Raw genomic sequence first — 15,121 nt, 5'->3', positions numbered from 1 at the left:
ACCATGATCTCCATCATCATGATCTCCATCATCGTGTCTTCATGAAGTTGTCTCGTCATCTATTACTTCTACTACTATGGCTAACGGTTTAGCAATAAAGTAAAGTAATTACATCACGTTTATGTTGACACGCAGGTCATAAATAAATTAAGACAACTCCTATGGCTCCTGCCGGTTGTCATACTCATCGACATGCAAGTCGTGATTCCTATTACAAGAACATGATCAATCTCATACATCACATATATCATTCATCACATCCTTTTGGCCATATCACATCACACGGCATATGCTGCAAAAACAAGTTAGACGTCCTCTAATTGTTGTTGCAAATTTTTACGTGGCTGCTATAGGTTTCTTAGCAAGAACGTTTCTTACCTACGCCAAAACCACAACGTGATATGCCAATTTCTATTTACCCTTCATAAGGACCCTTTTCATCGAATCCGATCCGACTAAAGTGGGAGAGACAGACACCCGCTAGCCACCTTATGCAACTAGTGTTGGAAATATGCCCTAGAGGCAATAATAAATGGTTATTATTATATTTCTGTGTTCATGATAATAGTCTATTATTCGTGCTATAATTGTATTGTCCGGAAATCATAATACATGTGTGAATACATAGACCACAACCTGTCCCTAGTAAGCCTCTAGTTGACTAGCTCGTTGATCAACAGATAGTCATGGTTTCCTGACTATGGACATTGGATGTCATTGATAACGGGATCACATCATTAGGAGAATGATGTGATGGACAAGACCCAACTTAAGCATAGCATAAAAGATCGTGTAGTTTCGTTTGCTAGAGCTTTTCCAATGTCAAGTATCTTTTCCTTAGACCATGAGATCGTGCAACTCCCGGATACCGTATGAGTGCTTTGGGTGTGCCAAACGTCACAACGTAACTGGGTGACTATAAAGGTGCATTACGGGTATCTCCGAAAGTGTCTGTTGGGTTGGCACGGATCGAGACTGGGATTTGTCACTCCGTGTAAACGGAGAGGTATCTCTGGGCCCACTCGGTAATGCATCATCATAATGAGCTCAATGTGACTAAGGCGTTAGTCACGGGATCATGCATTGCGGTACGAGTAAAGAGACTTGCCGGTAACGAGATTGAACTAGGTATTGGGATACCGACGATCGAATCTCGGGCAAGTAACATACCGATTGACAAAGGGAATTGCATACGGATTGATTGAATCCTCGACACCGTGGTTCACCCGATGATATCATCGTGGAACATGTGGGAGCCAACATGGGTATCCAGATCCCGCTGTTGGTTATTGACCGGAGAGGCGTCTCGGTCATGTCTGCATGTCTCCCGAACCCGTAGGGTCTACACACTTAAGGTCCGGTGACGCTAGGGTTGTAGAGATATATGTATGCGGAAACCCGAAAGTTGTTCGGAGTCCCGGATGAGATCCCGGACGTCATGAGAGGTTCCGGAATGGTCCGGAGGTAAAGATTTATATATGGGAAGTCTTATTTTGGTCGCCGGAAAAGTTTCGCGCTTTATCGGTATTGTACCGGGAGTGCCGAAAGGGGTCCGGGGGTCCACCAAGGGGGTCCACCAGCCCCGGGGGGCCACATGGGCTGTAAGGGGTGCGCCTTGGCCTATATGGGCCAAGGGCACCAGCCCCAAGAGGCCCATGCGCAAGAGATAAGAAAGAAGGGAGAGTCCTAAAGGGGGAAGGCACCTCCGAGGTGCCTTGGGGGGGAAGGACTCCCCCCTGGCCGCACCCTTCCTTGAAGGAAGGGGCAAGGCTGCGCCCCCCCCCCCCCTCTCCCTTGGCCCTATATATAGTGGGGGGAAGGGAGGGCAGCAAGATCCAAGCCTTGGGCGCCTCCCTCCTCCCCTGCAACACCTCTCTCTCTCTCGCAGAAGCTCGGCGAAGCCCTGCCGGAGACCCGCTACATCCACCACCACGCCGTCGTGTTGTTGGATCTCCATCAACCTCTCCTTCCCCCTTGCTGGATCAAGAAGGAGGAGACGTTGCTGCACCGTACGTGTGTTGAACGCGGAGGTGCCGTCCGTTCGGCACTCGGTCATCGGTGATTTGGATCACGGCGAGTACGACTCCGTCATCCACGTTCATTGGAACGCTTCCGCTCGCGATCTACAAGGGTATGTAGATCCACTCCTTTCCCCTCGTTGCTAGTAGACTCCATAGATGCATCTTGGTGAGCGTAGGAAAATTTTAAATTATGCTACGATTACCAACAGTGGCATCATGAGCCAGGCCTATGCGTAGTTACTATGCACGAGTAGAACACAAAGAAGTTGTGGGCGTTGATGTTGCCAATTCTTCTTGCCGCTACTAGTCGTTTCTTGTTTCGGCGGCATTGTAGGATGAAGCGGCCCGGACCGACCTTACACGTACGCTTACGTGAGACAGGTTCCACCGATTGACATGCACTAGTTGCATAAGGTGGCTAGCGGGTGTCTGTCTCTCCTACTTTAGTCGGAACGGATTCGATGAAAAGGGTCCTTATGAAGGGTAAATAGAAATTGGCAAATCACGTTGTGGTCATACGTAGGTAAGAAAACGTTCTTGCTAGAAACCTACAAACCACGTAAAAAACTTGCAACAACAATTAGAGGACGTCTAACTTGTTTTTGCAGCAAGTGATATATGTGATATGATATGGCCAGAAGATGTGATGAATGATATATGTGATGTATGAGATTGATCATATTCTTGTAATAGGAATCACGACTTGCATGTCGATGAGTATGACAACCGGCAGGAGCCATAGGAGTTGTCTTTATTATTTTGCATGACCTGCGTGTCATTGAATAACGCCATGTAATTTACTTTACTTTGTTGCTAAACGGTTAGCCATAGAAGTAGAAGTAATCGTTGGCGTGACAACTTCATGAAGACACAATGATGGAGATCATGATGATGGAGATCATGGTGTCATGCCGGTGACGAAGATGATCATGGTGCCCCGAAGATGGAGATCAAAGGAGCATGATGATATTGGCCATATCATGTCACTATTTGATTGCATGTGATGTTTATCATGTTTTTGCATCTTATTTGCTTAGAACGACGGTAGCAAGTAGGATGATCCCTTATAATAATTTCAAGAAAGTGTTCACCCTAACTGTGCACCGTTGCGAAGGTTCGTCGTTTCGAAGCACCACGTGATGATCGGGTGTGATAGATTCTTACGTTCGCATACAACGGGTGTTGACGAGCCTAGCATGTACAGACATGGCCTCGGAACACACGCAATACACTTAGGTTGACTTGACGAGCCTAGCATGTACAGACATGGCCTCGGAACACGGAGGACCGAAAGGTCGAGCATGAGTCGTATAGAAGATACGATCAACATGGAGATGTTCACCGATCTTGACTAGTCCGTCTCACGTGATGATCGGACACGGCCTAGTTGAACTCGGATCATGTTTCACTTAGATGACGAGAGGGATGTCTATCTGAGTGGGAGTTCATTAAATAATTTGATTATATGAACTTAATTATCATGAACTTAGTCTAAAATCTTTACACTATGTATTGTAGATCAAATGACCCACGTTGTCCTCAATTTCAACGCGTTCCTAGAGAAAACCAAGCTGAAAGATGATGGCAGCAACTATACGGACTGGGTCCGGAACCTGAGGATCATCCTCATAGCAGCCAAGAAAGATTATGTCTTAGAAGCACCGCTAGGTGAAGCACCAATCCCTGAGAACCAAGACGTTATGAACGCTTGGCAGCAGCGTGCTGATGATTACTCCCTCGTTCAGTGCGGCATGCTTTACAGCTTAGAACCGGGTCTCCAAAAGCGTTTTGAGAAACATGGAGCATATGAGATGTTCGAGGAGCTGAAACTGGTTTTTCAAGCTCATGCCCGGGTCGAGAGATATGATGTCTCCGACAAGTTCTTCAGCTGTAAAATGGAGGAGAACAGTTCTGTTAGTGAGCACATACTCAGAATGTCTGGGTTGCACAACCGCTTGTCTCAGCTGGGAGTTAATCTCCCAGATGACGCGGTCATTGACAGAATCCTCCAGTCGCTTCCACCAAGCTACAAGAGCTTTGTGATGAACTACAATATGCAGGGGATGGAAAAGACCATTCCCGAGGTGTATTCAATGCTGAAATCAGCTGAGGTAGAGATCAGAAAAGAACATCAAGTGTTGATGGTGAATAAAACCACTAAGTTCAAGAAGGGCAAGGGTAAGAAGAACTTCAAGAAGGACGGCAAGGGAGTTGCCGCGCCCGGTAAGCCAGTTACCGGGAAGAAGTCAAAGAATGGACCCAAGCCCGAGACTGAGTGCTTTTATTGCAAGGGAAGTGGTCACTGGAAGCGGAACTGCCCCAAATATTTAGCGGACAAGAAGAAGGCCGGCAACACCCAAGGTATATGTGATATACAAGTAATTGATGTGTACCTTACCAGTACTCGTAGTAGCTCCTGGGTATTTGATACCGGTGCGGTTGCTCATATTTGTAACTCAAATCAGGAACTACGGAATAAACGGAGACTGGCAAAAGACGAGGTGACGATGCGCGTCGGGAATGGTTCCAAGGTCGATGTGATCGCCGTCGGCACGCTACCTCTGCATCTACCCACGGGATTAGTTATAAACCTCAATAATTGTTATTTAGTGCCAGCTTTGAGCATGAACATTGTATCTGGATCTCGTTTAATTCGAGATGGCTACTCATTTAAATCTGAGAATAATGGTTGTTCTATTTATTTGAGAGATATGTTTTATGGTCATGCCCCGCTGGTCAATGGTTTATTCTTGATGAATCTCGAACGTGATGCTACACATGTTCATAGTGTGAATACCAAAAGATGTAAAGTTGATAACGATAGTCCCACATACTTGTGGCACTGCCGCCTTGGTCACATTGGTGTCAAGCGCATGAAGAAGCTCCATGTAGATGGACTTTTGGAGTCTCTTGATTACGAATCATTTGACATGTGCGAACCATGCCTCATGGGTAAGATGACCAAGAATCCGTTCTCCGGAACAATGGAGCGAGCAACCAACTTATTGGAAATCATACATACCGATGTGTGCGGTCCAATGAGTGTTGAGGCTCGCGGAGGATATCGTTATGTTCTCACTCTCACTGATGATTTAAGTAGATATGGGTATGTCTACCTAATGAAACACAAGTCTGAAACCTTTGAAAAGTTCAAGGAATTTCAGAGTGAAGTCGAGAATCAACGTGACAGGAAAATAAAATTCTTACGATCAGATCGTGGTGGAGAATATTTAAGTCACGAATTTGGTACACACTTAAGGAAATGTGGAATAGTTTCACAACTCACGCCGCCTGGAACACCTCAGAGAAATGGTGTGTCCGAACGTCGTAATCGCACTCTATTGGATATGGTGCGATCTATGATGTCTCTTACCGATTTACCGCTCTCATTTTGGGGTTATGCTTTAGAGACTGCCGCATTCACTTTAAATAGGGCACCGTCTAAATCCGTTGAGACGACACCGTATGAATTATGGTTTGGGAAGAAACCTAAGCTGTCGTTTCTAAAAGTTTGGGGATGCGATGCTTATGTCAAGAAACTTCAACCTGAAAAGCTCGAACCCAAATCGGAAAAATGCGTCTTCATAGGATACCCTAAGGAAACTATTGGGTATACCTTCTACCTCAGATCCGAAGGCAAGATCTTCGTTGCCAAGAACGGGTCCTTTCTAGAGAAGGAGTTTCTCTCGAAAGAATTGAGTGGGAGGAAAGTGGAACTTGATGAGGTGATACTCACCCCTTCCGAACCGGAAAGTAGCGCAGTGCGGGAAAATGTTCCTGTGGTGCCTACACCGACTGGGGAGGAAGTTAATGATGATGATCATGAAACTTCAGATCAAGTTACTGAACTTCGTAGGTCCACAAGGACACGTTCCGCACCAGAGTGGTACGGCAACCCTGTCTTGGAAATCATGTTGTTAGACAACGGTGAACCTTCGAACTATGAAGAAGCGATGGCGGGCCCGGATTCCGACAAATGGCTAGAAGCCATGAAATCCGAGATAGAATCCATGTATGAAAACAAAGTATGGACTTTGACTGACTTGCCCGATGAGCGGCGAGCCATAGAAAACAAATGGATCTTTAAGAAGAAGACAGACGCAGATGGTAATGTGACCATCTACAAAGCTCGACTTGTCGCTAAGGGTTATCGACAAGTTCAAGGGGTTGACTACGATGAGACTTTCTCACCCGTAGCGAAGCTGAAGTCCGTCCGAATCATGTTAGCAATTGCCGCATACTATGATTATGAGATATGGCAGATGGACGTCAAAACGGCATTCCTTAACGGCTTCCTTAAGGAAGAGTTGTATATGATGCAGCCGGAAGGTTTTGTCGATCCTAAGAATGCTAACAAAGTATGCAAGCTCCAGCGCTCAATCTATGGGCTGGTGCAAGCATCTCGGAGTTGGAACATTCGCTTTGATGAGATGATCAAAGCGTTTGGGTTTACACAGACTTATGGAGAAGCCTGTGTTTACAAGAAAGTGAGTGGGAGCTCTGTAGCATTTCTCATATTATATGTGGATGACATATTATTGATGGGAAATGATATAGAATTCTTGGAAAGTATAAAGGCCTATTTGAATAAGTGTTTTTCAATGAAGGACCTTGGAGAAGCTGCTTATATATTAGGCATCAAGATCTATAGAGATAGATCAAGACGCCTCATTGGTCTTTCACAGAGTACATACCTTGACAAGATATTGAAGAAGTTCAGTATGGATCAGTCCAAGAAGGGGTTCTTGCCTGTATTGCAAGGTGTGCAATTGAGCACGGCTCAATGCCCGACCACGGCAGAAGATATAGAAGAGATGAGTGTCATCCCCTATGCCTCGGCCATAGGGTCTATTATGTATGCCATGCTGTGTACCAGACCTGATGTAAACCTTGCCGTAAGTTTGGTAGGAAGGTACCAAAGTAATCCCGGCAAGGAACACTGGACAGCGGTCAAGAATATCCTGAAGTACCTGAAAAGGACTAAGGATATGTTTCTCGTTTATGGAGGTGACGAAGAGCTCGTCGTAAAGGGTTACGTCAACGCTAGCTTCGACACAGATCTGGATGACTCGAAGTCACAGACCGGATACGTGTATATATTGAATAGAGGAGCAGTAAGCTGGTGCAGTTGCAAGCAAAGCGTCGTGGCGGGATCTACATGTGAAGCGGAGTACATGGCAGCCTCGGAGGCAGCACAGGAAGCAGTCTGGATGAAGGAATTCATTACCGACCTAGGGGTGATTCCCAATGCGTCGGGCCCAATGACTCTCTTTTGTGACAACACTGGAGCTATTGCCCTTGCGAAGGAGCCCAGGTTTCACAGGAAGACCAGACATATCAAGCGTCGCTTCAACTCCATTCGTGAAAGTGTTCAAAATGGAGACATAGATATTTGTAAAGTGCACACGGACCTGAATGTAGCAGATCCGTTGACTAAACCTCTCCCTAGGGCAAAACATGATCAACACCAGGACGCAATGGGTGTTCGATTCATCACAATGTAACTAGATTATTGACTCTAGTGCAAGTGGGAGACTGTTGGAAATATGCCCTAGAGGCAATAATAAATGGTTATTATTATATTTCTGTGTTCATGATAATAGTCTATTATTCGTGCTATAATTGTATTGTCCGGAAATCATAATACATGTGTGAATACATAGACCACAACCTGTCCCTAGTAAGCCTCTAGTTGACTAGCTCGTTGATCAACAGATAGTCATGGTTTCCTGACTATGGACATTGGATGTCATTGATAACGGGATCACATCATTAGGAGAATGATGTGATGGACAAGACCCAACTTAAGCATAGCATAAAAGATCGTGTAGTTTCGTTTGCTAGAGCTTTTCCAATGTCAAGTATCTTTTCCTTAGACCATGAGATCGTGCAACTCCCGGATACCGTATGAGTGCTTTGGGTGTGCCAAACGTCACAACGTAACTGGGTGACTATAAAGGTGCATTACGGGTATCTCCGAAAGTGTCTGTTGGGTTGGCACGGATCGAGACTGGGATTTGTCACTCCGTGTAAACGGAGAGGTATCTCTGGGCCCACTCGGTAATGCATCATCATAATGAGCTCAATGTGACTAAGGCGTTAGTCACGGGATCATGCATTGCGGTACGAGTAAAGAGACTTGCCGGTAACGAGATTGAACTAGGTATTGGGATACCGACGATCGAATCTCGGGCAAGTAACATACCGATTGACAAAGGGAATTGCATACGGATTGATTGAATCCTCGACACCGTGGTTCACCCGATGATATCATCGTGGAACATGTGGGAGCCAACATGGGTATCCAGATCCCGCTGTTGGTTATTGACCGGAGAGGCGTCTCGGTCATGTCTGCATGTCTCCCGAACCCGTAGGGTCTACACACTTAAGGTCCGGTGACGCTAGGGTTGTAGAGATATATGTATGCGGAAACCCGAAAGTTGTTCGGAGTCCCGGATGAGATCCCGGACGTCATGAGAGGTTCCGGAATGGTCCGGAGGTAAAGATTTATATATGGGAAGTCTTATTTTGGTCGCCGGAAAAGTTTCGCGCTTTATCGGTATTGTACCGGGAGTGCCGAAAGGGGTCCGGGGGTCCACCAAGGGGGTCCACCAGCCCCGGGGGGCCACATGGGCTGTAAGGGGTGCGCCTTGGCCTATATGGGCCAAGGGCACCAGCCCCAAGAGGCCCATGCGCAAGAGATAAGAAAGAAGGGAGAGTCCTAAAGGGGGAAGGCACCTCCGAGGTGCCTTGGGGGGGAAGGACTCCCCCCTGGCCGCACCCTTCCTTGAAGGAAGGGGCAAGGCTGCGCCCCCCCCCCCTCTCCCTTGGCCCTATATATAGTGGGGGGAAGGGAGGGCAGCAAGATCCAAGCCTTGGGCGCCTCCCTCCTCCCCTGCAACACCTCTCTCTCTCTCGCAGAAGCTCGGCGAAGCCCTGCCGGAGACCCGCTACATCCACCACCACGCCGTCGTGCTGTTGGATCTCCATCAACCTCTCCTTCCCCCTTGCTGGATCAAGAAGGAGGAGACGTTGCTGCACCGTACGTGTGTTGAACGCGGAGGTGCCGTCCGTTCGGCACTCGGTCATCGGTGATTTGGATCACGGCGAGTACGACTCCGTCATCCACGTTCATTGGAACGCTTCCGCTCGCGATCTACAAGGGTATGTAGATCCACTCCTTTCCCCTCGTTGCTAGTAGACTCCATAGATGCATCTTGGTGAGCGTAGGAAAATTTTAAATTATGCTACGATTACCAACAACTAGTGCATGTCAGTCGGTGGAACCTGTCTCACGTAAGTGTACGTGTAAGGTCGGTCCGGGCCGCTTCATCCCACGATGCCGCCGAATCAAGATAAGACTAGTAACGGCAAGTAAATTGACAAAATCGACACCCACAACTACTTTGTGTTCTACTCGTGCATAGAAACTACGCATAGATCTAGCTCATGATGCCACAGTTGGGGATCGTAGCAGAAATTTAAAATTTTCTACGCATCACCAAGATCAATATATGGAGTAATCTAGCACCGAGGGGAAGGGGAGTGCATCTACATACCATTGTAGATCGCTAAGCGGAAGCGTTGCAAGAACGCGGATGAAGGAGTCGTACTCATAGCGATTCAGATCGCGGTTGATTCCGATCTAAGCGCCGAATCACGGCGCCTCCGCGTTCAACACACGTGCAGCCCGGTGACGTCTCCCACGCCTTGATCCAGCAAAGGGAGAAGGAGAAGTTGGGGAAGACTCCGTCCAGCAGTAGCACGACGGCGTGGTGGTGGTGGAGGAGCGCGGAACTCCAGCAGGGCTTCGCCAAGCACTACGAGAGACGAGGAGGGAGAGAGGTATGGCTGCGCCTGGGAGAGAATAACTCGTGTATTGGGCAGCCCCTAGACCTCAACTATATATAGGGGAAGGGGAGGGGGCTGCGCCCCCTCTAGGGTTCCCACCCCAAGGGGTGCGGCAGCCCCAGAACCCATCTAGGGTGGCGGCCAAAGGGGGGAGAGGGGGAGGCGCACCTGGGTGGGCCTTAGGGCCCATCTGCTCTAGGGTTTGCCCCCATCTTCTCTTGAGGCGCCTTGGGCCTTGGTGGGGGGCGCCCCAGCCCACCTAGGGGCTGGTCCCTTCCCACTATTGGCCCACGCAAGCCTCTGGGGCTGGTGGCCCCTCCCGGTGGACCCCCGGACCCTTCCGGTGGTCCCGGTACATTACCGGTGATGCCGGGAACACATACGGTGGCCAAATCCTCACTTCCTATATATCAATCTTTACCTCCGAACCATTCCGGAACTCCTCGTGACGTCCGGGATCTCATCCGGGACTCCGAACAACATTCGGTAACCGCATACATACTTTCCCTATAACCCTAGCGTCATCGAACCTTAAGTGTGTAGACCCTACGGGCTCGGGAACCATGCAGTCATGACCGAGACATATCTCCGGCCAATAACCAACAGCAGGATCTGGATACCCATGTTGGCTCCCACATGTTCCATGATGATCTCATCGGATGAACCACGATGTCAAGGATTCAATCAATCCCGTATACAATTCCCTTTGTCTACCGGTATAGTACTTGCCCGAGATTCGACCGTCGGTATCCCGATACCTTGTTCAATCTCGTTACCGGCAAGTCTCTTTACTCGTTCCGTAACACATCATCCCGTGATCAACTCCTTGGTCACATTGTGCACATTATGATGATGTCCTACCGAGTGGGCCCAGAGATACCTCTCTGTTTACACGGAGTGACAAATCCCAGTCTCGATTCATGCCAACCCAACAGACACTTTCAGAGATACCTGTAGTGCACTTTTATAGCCACCCAGTTACGTTGTGATGTTTGGTACACCCAAAGCATTCCTACGGTATCCGGGAGTTGCACAATCTCATGGTCTAAGGAAATGATACTTGACATTAGAAAAGCTTTAGTAGACGAACTACACGATCTTGTGCTAGGCTTAGGATTGGGTCTTGTCCATCACATCATTCTCCTAATGATATTATCCCATTATCAATGACATCCAATGTCCATGGTCAGGAAACCGTAACCATCTATTGATCAACGAGCTAGTCAACTAGAGGCTTACTAGGGACATGGTGTTGTCTATGTATCCACACATGTATCTGACTTTCCTATCAATACAATTTTAGCATGGATAATAAACGATTATCATGAACAAGGAAATATAATAATAACCAATTTATTATTGCCTCTAGGGCATATTTCTAACAATAAGATGGATGCCGGCTCCGCGGTCTTAATGTTGGAGCAAAATTGTCGTTTTGCGCACCTGAAGATGAAACTTGGGCGGCTCAAGCGCGATTGCAACGATATGTGTACGCTGATGGCGGCTCTGGTCAAGTACGCCGACTCTGATAGTACCAAGGATCCCGCGTCTGATGATGAAAAGACAGCGAAGGGAAAGAAGAATGGCAACGGCAAGGGCCCTCAGCATAACCCGGCGAGTCAAGGAGGTAATAAACGTAAGGCTGATGATGGTATGGAGTTTGTGGCTAACACCAACGCGCAGGGTAACAATCACCGACGTAAGGGGAGACCACCTCCCCGGTCTGGCAGGTCTGGCCCGACGCTTGAGCAATTGTTAAATGAGCCATGTCCAAGGCATGGCTCTAGGGAGAAGCCGGCCACTCATCTATGGAAAGACTGCGCGATCATGAAAGCTTTCAAGAATTCCAACATGTTCAACGGTAACAATGGGCAGGGCGGCGGCTCAGGTGGCGGCGGCTTTCATGGCCCGGGCGGCGGTTCAAATTCCAATTTTTAGAATTCTCAAGGTAATCAAGGTGGTTTTAACCAGCAATCTGGCCAGGGTAATCAGCAGCAGCAGCAGGGGGGATACCAGACCCATCCAAAGCAGCTCAACAGTGGACAGTATCATGTGTTTACTACCAGTTTGTGCAAGCGAGACCAGAAGCCTCATAAGAGGGTTGTGAACGATGTTGAGCCGGCAGATCCACGTTACTTGCGATGGTCTGAGCAGCCGATTGTATGGAGTAGGGAAGATCACCCTCCCCGGGTTGATAATCCTGGTCACCTGGCCTTGGTGGTGGCTCCTCAGGTTGGTGGGTATAAATTCACTAAGGTACTCATGGACGGAGGTAGTAGCATCAACATCCTCTATTATGAGACCTTCCATCGTATGGGATTAACTGATAAAAGCCTCAACCAGTCCAATACTGGTTTCCATGGTGTGGTGCCCGGTAAGTCGACGTATCTAGTTGGTAAGATCGAGCTGGAAGTAGCCTTTGGAGATGAGTACAACTACAGGGCGGAAAAACTGACTTTTGAGGTGGTCAAAATCAGAAGCCCGTACCATGCTTTATTTGGGCGGCCAGCTTACGCCAAGTTCATGGCACGACCGTGTTACGTATATTTGCAGCTCAAGATGCCGGGTCACAATGGGACCATTACGGTTCATGGCAGCCGAAAGATAGCTTTGGAGTGCGAGGAAGGTGACGCTGCTTACGCTGAATCTGTTTGTGCGACAGAGGAATTAAAGTTTTATAAGGATAATGTTGACCCGGCAGATATGACGTCTTTGAAAAAGTCGAGCACGGAGCATGAGCCGGTAATGAAATTTAAGTCGGACGATGAGACTAAGTTTATAGACTTTGTGCCAGGCGACTCGTCTAAGCAGTTCAGCATCAGTGCCAATCTGGACCCTAAATAGGAAAGCGCGCTCATCGAGTTCATCCGTGAGAACCGGGACATCTTTGCATGGAAACCTTCTGACATGTCGGGTGTACCGAGAGAACTCGCTGAGCACACTCTTAATATTGATCCAAAATTTAAGCCAATCAAGCAATTTCTCTGGCGGTTTAATGAGGAGAGGCGGAAAGCCATTGGTGAGGAAGTAGCCCGGCTCTTGGCGGCCGGGTTCATCGTTGAAGTCTTTCATCCAGAATGGCTAGCTAACCCGGTGCTCGTGCTCAAGAAGAACGGCACCTGCCGTATGTGTGTGGATTATACGGATTTAAACAAGGCTTGTCCGGCTGATCCTTTTGCTCTCCCCCGTATTGATCAAATTATTGATGCTACGGTGGGTTGTGAGCGTTTGAGTTTTTTGGATGCTTACTCTGGATACCATCAGATCAAAATGGCAGTTAAGGACCAAGAGAAGACGGCGTTCATTACCCCTTTTGGAGCCTTCTGTTATGTGTCTATGCCTTTTGGGCTCAAGAGCGCCCAGGCGACTTACCAGCGGTGCGTACAGAATTGTCTTCATAATCAGATTGGGCGCAACGTTCATGCCTATGTGGATGATATTGTGGTAAAATCCAGAGAGAAGGAGACCTTGATAGACGATCTGAGGGAGACCTTTGGTAATCTCCGGGTCTACAAGATGATGCTTAACCCGGCCAAGTGTATTTTTGGTGTTCCTGCAGGCAAGCTCTTGGGTTTTCTGGTTTCTCATAGAGGCATTGAAGCTAACCCGGAGAAGATCAAGGCAATCACCTCTCTGGCTAAGCCGGCGTATATAAATGACGTCCAGCGTCTGGCGGGTCGGATCGCTGCTTTAAGTCGATTTATAAGCCGGTTGGGTGAAAAGGCCATACCACTGTATCAGATGATGAAGAAAACAGATGACTTTGTCTGGAGTGATGCTGCCAACACCGCCTTTGAGGATTTGAAAAGACAGTTAGCTGAACCGCCAGTTCTTGCTGCTCCTGTTGATAAGGAGCCCTTATTATTGTATGTAGCCGCTAACACACGAGCCGTCAGTGTGGCCATCGTGGTGGAGCACAAGGAGGTGGGTAAGGAACATCCGATTCAGCGGCCGGTTTACTACGTCAGCGAAGTACTTATTGAGTCCAAGCAACGGTATCCACATTGGCAGAAGCTTGTTTATGGGGTATTCATGGCAAGCCGGAAGCTTAAGCAATATTTCCAGGGCCACCCTATCACTGTGGTTAGTTCTGCTCCTTTAGGAGATATCATCCAAAACAGAGAAGCCACAGGAAGAGTCGCTAAGTGGGCCATTGAACTTGGGCCTCATGGTCTAAAGTATGTGCCACGCATGGCTATCAAATCACAAGCATTGGTAGATTTCATCAACGATTGGACAGAGCTGCAGATGCCTGAAGAGAAACCGGATAACACATACTGGACTATTCACTTCGACGGGTCCAGGCAATTGGAGGGCTCGGGGGCTGGAGTCGTGTTAGCTTCCCCTCGAGGTGACAAATTTTGTTATGTACTACGGTTGATGTTTCCCTGTACTAACAATGCAGCTGAGTACGAGGCCTTGCTCCATGGTCTTCGGATGGCTAAGGAGATGAGCTTAAGCCGGGTAAGGTGCTTTGGCGACTCAGATTTGGTGGCCCAATAAGTATCAGGCAAGTGGGATTCCAAGGACCCCCTCATGGCGGCTTATCGCCGTGAAGTTGATGCCATTGCCGGACATTTTCAGGGTTACCAAGTAGAGCACATTGACCACAGAAAGAACGAGGCGGCTGATGCCTTAAGCCGGCTGGCTCTCAGCGAAAGCCGGTGCCGCCTAATACTTTCTTGGATATTCTGCATAACCCTTCTGTCAAGTTACCTACAGAGGAAGACTTGGCTGTTCCGGACCCTGAAGCACAGTTGGTGGCGGCTCTTCATGTTATCCCAGATTGGACAGTGCCATACTTGGCTTATATGACCCGGGGAGAATTGCCTAAGGATGAAATTTTGGCCAGACAAATAACCCGGCGGTCTAAGTCAATGATAATTGCCAATAGCGAGTTGCATCATCGCAGTGTCACTGGGCTTTTCAGCATTGTGTTTCCCCTGAGAAAGGTCAAGAAATTTTACGCGAGATTCACGAGGGGGATTGTGGCCATCATGCCGGCTCAAAATCCCTTGTGGCCAAAGCTTTTCGTCACGGTTTTTATTGGCTGACGGCTCATGCTGATGCAGAGGACTTAGTCAGTAAATGTGACGGTTGTCAGAAGTTCTCAAGACGTGCTCACGTGCCGGCTCAAGAGTTGAGGATGATTCCAATCACTTGGCCATTTGCAGTCTGGGGGCTTGATATGGTTGGACCTTTCAAAAGGTCCAAGGATAAGAAGACCCACCTCTTGGTGGCGGTTGACA

The sequence above is a fragment of the Aegilops tauschii genome, chromosome 4 (genome assembly GCF_002575655.3).
Source record: "Aegilops tauschii subsp. strangulata cultivar AL8/78 chromosome 4, Aet v6.0, whole genome shotgun sequence".
In the NCBI taxonomy this organism is placed as follows: Eukaryota; Viridiplantae; Streptophyta; class Magnoliopsida; order Poales; family Poaceae; genus Aegilops; species Aegilops tauschii.
The sequence above is the reverse complement of the archived record's forward strand: the minus strand, read 5'-3'. Positions refer to the sequence as shown.